This window comes from Heloderma suspectum, chromosome 4 (genome assembly GCF_057233095.1).
Source record: "Heloderma suspectum isolate Gila_16-S chromosome 4, 16-S_ref, whole genome shotgun sequence".
Lineage (NCBI taxonomy): Eukaryota > Metazoa > Chordata > Lepidosauria > Squamata > Helodermatidae > Heloderma > Heloderma suspectum.
Genome location: NC_139461.1, coordinates 307,915,118 through 307,921,871, shown reverse-complemented (window position 1 = coordinate 307,921,871; position 6,754 = coordinate 307,915,118).

The window sequence follows — 6,754 nt, the reverse complement described above, 5'->3', positions numbered from 1 at the left end:
TCGGAAGGGGGAGTCGGAAATCCGAATCTTGCCCCCACTCCCTCGCAGCCGCCGCCGCAGAGCAAACTGCGCTGGCTGCCTCTGCGGGGTCAGAAAATTGACCTCAGAGAGAGGGAAAAGGAAGATGTTTTATCTTCAGGGTGGAGAGAGGTAGATTGATCCTCAGCCTCCTTCCCTCCCTCTCCAAATTGCCTTCACTCGATGGGCTGAAAAACTCATCTAGCAAAAATATAGATCGAAGGGCAAGGAGGGAAAGATTGCCTCTGCCATTCCTCCTGCCCTGCTGGCTTCAGCCCGGGAGGGCATAGGAATCCTGGAAGCCTCCGAGTTTGGGGGCTTCCAACCTAAATCAGCTCTCAACAAGCAAAATCCTAAGCAGATGCTTTCTCTTTCAACTGCCGATTTTGCACCATTGAGACAAAACTGGTTTCAGGCTCCGCCCTGGGATGTGGGGGCGACTCACATCCAACTGTTTGTTGTCCCCCATCCAGAGCCTAGATGAGCCTTGGCCTGATTCAGCACAGGTCTTATATATTTCTGTGTGTGTGGAATCGCAGAAGATGAACTACATGTAACTTCCAGTGGAAAGAAAAAAGACTAGAACAACCAGGCCTGTAGAAACCTCTCTTGAAAAGGAATATATCCATGAAATTGCTCTCTCATTTGACAATAGCATCAATTTTCATGGCACCGGAGCAAACTTATGATATATAAATGGAGTTTGCTGTCAAATTAAACACCTTTGCTCTAGCATTTAATGAAGGACAGGGTTGGTTTATTGCTCTGCACACACCTCAGCTATGGATATTATTTCTTAAATAAGCAATGCCGGAAAAAAAATCATCCACATAGATTAAATTTAAACTTCATACAGAAGGACTAAAATATGATATTTTTTCATAAAGGCCTCTTAGATGAGAAGCCAGTGCAGTTGCTGTACAAAGCTAGGCTAAAATCGCTTGCTTGAAAAGCATATAGGATTCTACTCAAGCTGTGAAGAACTTATCCCCTTGAGGGCTGAATTAATTTCGGCCAGAGGTTTTTAAAAGAAGAAAAAAGAAAAGAAATAGAAAGGGAGTATGAAGCCTTCACATCATCTGCTCAGGAAACTGGGCCAGCATACTAAGTGAGAGCATCCAAAAAGTAACCCTTAGCTTCTTTTGCGACCCATAACCACCTATCAGAAAGATTATTAGGGAAAAAGCTCTATGTGTTAAGTACTCCATCTGGTGGAAAATAGAACAGAAACACCTACAAATCTTAGACTTCTTGTAGAAAATCCTCTCAACTTTTCTACGTGTTCTATTATGTGTTTTATTTCTGCCAGAAATGTTTGCCTGAGAGTCATTTAGGGTAGGGTTGTAGGATCAACTTTGGGTTTTTTTTTACTAAAACCCTGAGATCCACCAACTGGAGCCTGGTTCAAAAGACGTACACACAGATTTAAAGCATTTGTTTTGAGTACCAGAACTGAATGGAAGTTCAGCCCATCCGCACAAAAATCCACTCCTGGTTACCCCAAGCATTCCTCATTTCAGCAGTCTAATTTAGGGTTGTTGTTGTTCAGTCGTTAAGTCGTGTCCGACTCTTGGTAACCCAATGGACCATAGCACACCAGGCCTTCCTGTCCTGCGCTCTCTCCCGGAGCGTGCTCAAGTTCATATTCATTGCATCTCATCCTCTGCCATCCCCTTCTACTTTTGCCTTCAGTCTTTCCCAGCATCACGGTCTTTTCCAGGGAGTTTTCTCTTCGCATAAGGTGGCCAAAATATTTGAGCTTCAGCTTCAGTATCTGTCCTTCCAATGAGCAGTCAGGGTTGATTTCCTTTAGGACTGACTGATTTGACCTCCTTGCAGTCCAGGGGACTCATAAGAGTCTTCTCCAGCACCACAGTTCGAAGGCATCAATACTTTGGCGCTCAGCCTTCCTTATAGTCCAGCTCTCACAGCCATACATTACAACTGGGAAAACCATAGCTTTGATTATATGGACCTTGGTCAGCAAGGTGATGTCTCTGCTTCTTACTATGCTGTCCAGGTTGGCCATAGCTTTCCTCCCAAGGAGCAAGTGTCTTTTAATTTCATGGCTACAGTCACCATCTGCGGTGATCTTGGAGCCCAAGAAAATAAAATCTGTCACTGCTGCCATTTCTTCCCCTTCTATATGCCAGGAAGTGATGGGGCCAGATGCCATGATCTTCGTTTTTTAATGTTGAGTTTCAAACTGGCTTTTGCACTCTCCACTTTCACCCTCAACAAGAGGCTCTTTAGATCCTCTTCACTTTCTGCCATTAGGGTGGTATCATCTGTGTATCTGAGGTTGTTGATAATTCTCCCAGCAATCTTAATTCCGACTTGCGATTCATCCAACCTGGCGTTTCTTATGATGTACTCTGCATATAAGTTAAATAAGCAGGGCGACAATATTAGGAGTGCACGAAAGCCACTTACCTGGTCTCGCAGCTTGCTTCACGGTGGGGCGGAGGCGCTCCCCCCGAAGTTCAGGCCGGGGGGGGAGGCTTCCCGCCTCGCCCGGCCGAAATTCAGGCCGGGGAGGAGGCGCCTCGCCCGGCCGCGAAATAAAAAGTAAAAAAAAAACAAAACACGCCCCCGTGATAGGCTACGTGACGATTAACGTAGCCTTTCACGGCTAGATCTGCAAAGTCAGCCGTGATAGGCTACGTTAATCGTCACGTAGCCTATCACGGGTGACTTTTAAAAAAAAAAAGCGCGTACGCAAATGGCGGCCCCCATAGGGAGCCGCCATTCACGTTCCTTATTTGGTCGCTGTAGTCTACGGAAATCTTTACGTAGACTACGGCGAAAATAAGGGCAACGCAAATAGCGTTGCCCTTATTTTTGCCGTAGTCTACGTAATCTTTACGTAGACGACAGCAACCAAATAACGAACGCGAATGGCGGCTCCCTATGGGGGCCGCCATTAGCCGTATGCGCTTTTTTCTTTTTTTTTTTAAAGTCACCCGTGATAGGCTACGTGACGATTTACGTAGCCTATCACGGCTGACTTTGCAAATCTAGCCGTGATAGGCTACGTTAATTGTCACGTAGCCTATCATGGGGGCGTTTTCTTTTTTTTTTTACTTTTATTGGAATGGCGGCGGTGGCAGCCGGTCGAAAGACCGGCTGCCGCCTCTGCCCGTTGAAGACCTGACGAACCACCGCCAGGACCCGCCACCGGGAGGGACATTTGGGAAAGGTAAGTCCCGTCCCGGGGTGTGTGTGCAGGGGGCAGGCGCAGAATTTCTCCCCGAAACTACTTTGGGGGGCTGAACACGTTGGCACTCGGCCCCCCGAAGTTTCGGGGAGAAATTCTCCCCCATCCCTAGACAATATGCAGCCTTGTCGTACTCCTTTCCCAGTTTTTAACCAATCGGTTGTTCCATGTCTGGTTCTTACTGTTGCTTCTTGACCCTCATACAGGTTTCTCAGGAGACAGGTAAGGTGGTCTGGTACTCCCATCTCTTTCAGAATTTGCCACAGTTGGTTGTGATCCACACAATCAAAGGCTTTAGCATAGTCAGTGAAGCAGAAATAGACTTTTTCTGGAATTCTCTTGCTTTCTCCATGATCCAGCAAATGTTGGCGATTTGATCTCTAGTTCCTCTGCCTCTTCGAAACCCAGCTTGTACTTCCAGTAGTTCTCGGTTCACATACTGCTGAAGCCTAGCTTGTAGGATTTTGAGCATAACTTTGCTGGCATGTGAAATGAGCACAATTGTACGGTAGTTTGAACACTCTTTGGCGTTGCCCTTCTTTGGAATTGGAATGTAAACTGATCTTTTCCAGTCTTGTGGCCACTTGAGTGTTCCAAATGTGTTGGCATATTGTAGGGGTGGACAAAAGGCACTTACCTTTCGTCGAAGCTTGTTCGCGGTGGGGGGGAGGCGCTTCGCACACCCGCCGAACCCGCCGCCGGGAGGGACATTCGGCGAAGGTAAGTCCCGACCTGGGGGGGGTGCGGGGGAGGGTGCGGAGGATTTCTCCCCGAAACTTGTTCGGGGGGCCGAACACGTTGGTGCTCGGCCCCCTGAAGTTTCGGGGAGAAATTCTCCGCCATCCCTAGCATATTGAGTGCAGCACTTTAACAGCATCATCTTTTAGGATTTTAAATAGCTCAGCTGGAATACTGTCATCTGCGCTAGCTTTGTTGTTAGTCATGCTTCCTAAGGCCCACTTGACTTCACTCTCGAGGATGTCCGGCTCAAGTTCAGTGACTGCACTCTCATGGCTATCAGGGACATTCAGATCTTTCCTGTATAGTTCTTCTGTGTATTCTTGCCACCTCTTCTTCATCTCATCTGCTTCTGTTAGGTCCCTGCCTTCTTTGTCCTTTATCATGCCCATCTTTGCACAAAACGTTCCCTTGAGATCTCCGATTTTCTTGAAGAGATCTCTAGTCTTTCCCATTCTGTTGTTTTCCTCGATTTCTTTGCACTGTTCATTTAACAAGGCCTTCTTGTCTCTCCTTGCTATTCTCTGGAACTCTGCATTCAGTTGGATATATCTTCCCCTTTCTCCCTTGCTTTTCGCTTCCCTTCTTTCCTCAGCTACTTGTAAAGCCTCATCGGACAGCCACTTGGCTTTCTTGCATTTCTTTTTTTTGGGGATGGATTGAGTTGCTGCCTCCTGAACAATGTTACGGACCTCCATCCATAGTTCCTCAGGCACTCTATCAGGTCTAATCCCTGAAATCTATTCCTCACCTCCACTGTATATTCATAAGGGATATGATTTAGGTCATACCTGAATGGTTTAGTGGTTTTCCCTATGTTCTTCAATTTAAGCCGAAATTTTGCAACAAGAAGCTCATGATCTGAGCCACAGTCAGCTCCAGGTCTTGTTTTTACTGCTTCTCCATCTTTGGCTGCAAAGGACATAATCAATCTGATTTCGATATTGACCATCTGGTGATGTCCGTGTGTAGAGTCGCCTCTTGTGCTGTTGGAAAAGAGTGTTTGCTATGATCAGCGTGTTCTCTTGGCAAAACTCTATTAGCCTTTGTCCTGCTTCATTTTGTACACCAAGGCCATGCTTGCCTGTTGTCACGGTGATTTCTTGACTTCCTACTTTGGCATTCCAATCCCCTATGATGAAGAGGACATCTTTTTTTGGTGTTAGTTCTAGAAGGTGTTGTAGGTCTTCATAGAACCGATCAACCTCAGCTTCTTCAGCCTCAGTGGCTGGGGCATAGACTTGAATTACTGTGATGTTGAATGGTTTGCCTTGGATTCGTACTGAGATCATTCTATCATTTTTGAGATTGTACCCCATTACTGCTTTTCCCACCCTTTTATTGACTATGAGTTCTACTCCATTTCTTCTAAGGGATTCTTGCCTACAGTAGTAGATATGATGGTCACCTGAATTAAATTCGCCCATGTTTGTCCATTTTAGTTCGCTGATTCCCTGTTCAATCTTGCCATCTCATGTTTGACCACCTCCAGCTTACCTTGATTCATTGATCTGACATTCCAGGTTCCTAAACAATATTGTTCTTTACAGCATCGGACTTTCTTTTCACCACCAGACACATCCACAGTTGAGTGTCCTTTCGGCTTTGGCCCAGCCACTTCACTCTTTCTGGCGCTACTTGGAAATACTCTCTGCTCTTCCCCAGTAGCATATTGGACACCTTCCGACCTGAGGGTCTCATCTTCCGGTGTCATCTCTTTTAGCCTTGTGATACATCCATGGGGTTTTCTTGGCAAGAATACTGGAGTGGGTTGCTATTTCCTTCTCCAGTGGACCACATTTTGTCAGAACTCTCCGCCATGACCTGTCGGTCTTGGGTGGCCCTGCACAGCATAGCTTATGGCTTCACTGAGTTACGCAAGCCCCTTCGCCACAACAACGCAGTGATCCATGAAGGGGAAATTTAGGGTGGTGGTAGAGAGTAATTTTGTTGCTGCTGTTGTTAAACTACTACAAGTCAGAAATCCTTGACACTATCTACTGCAAATCACCCAGTGACCTCTCAGTAGATCCAGATCCACCTTCTGCCTACCCGATTTGGGATGGGGGCTTTTACATTTTTGAAATGCTATAATCCACCTTAATCCACAGAAATAACATGGCAAACAGAACATGCCTTCTGTATTGTGTTCTGTAAGACAGAGATGTGTGTGCTATTTAACTTGCTTGTTAAATTAATTTATGCATGGGACATGCAAAAAATAGACGTTTGAGTGTGCATGTGAATGAGCGCGGAAAGCATGACTCAGCCAACATTAAGTATTTTTAAGGCTGTAATTCTGTGTACCTAGGGGTAAACCCAATGAACACAATGGGACATACTTCTGAGTAAACATGAATAGAATTGCACCTATCATAGATTTCAGTGGGAAAGCCTTGCCCTATTGCAGTCACAACCAGGTTGAAAAAAAAGATGTGCTGTTGAGCTTTTCTACATGAGGCTGTTAGTCGCTGTATCTACTTTTGGTTTTGTCACATAATTGAGATCTGAGCTCTACACAAAGAGCTTTTCCTTTCCTGCTTTTCTGCTACATAACCTCTAGGTGGAGCTGTGCTACAGCAGAATAGCACAAATACACCAGTAGAAACAGCACCTTCAGAAATAATACCCCATTTTCCCTGTTCTAACAAAACCTGGGAAAGTGCTCTGAAAAAACAGAAGCAAAACTGGAGGATCACAACATTATCTAAAGAACCTGTAAACAACCGTGATGTAAGCAATCACAAGTGTACAATACATGCCTTATGTAAGGACATAAGC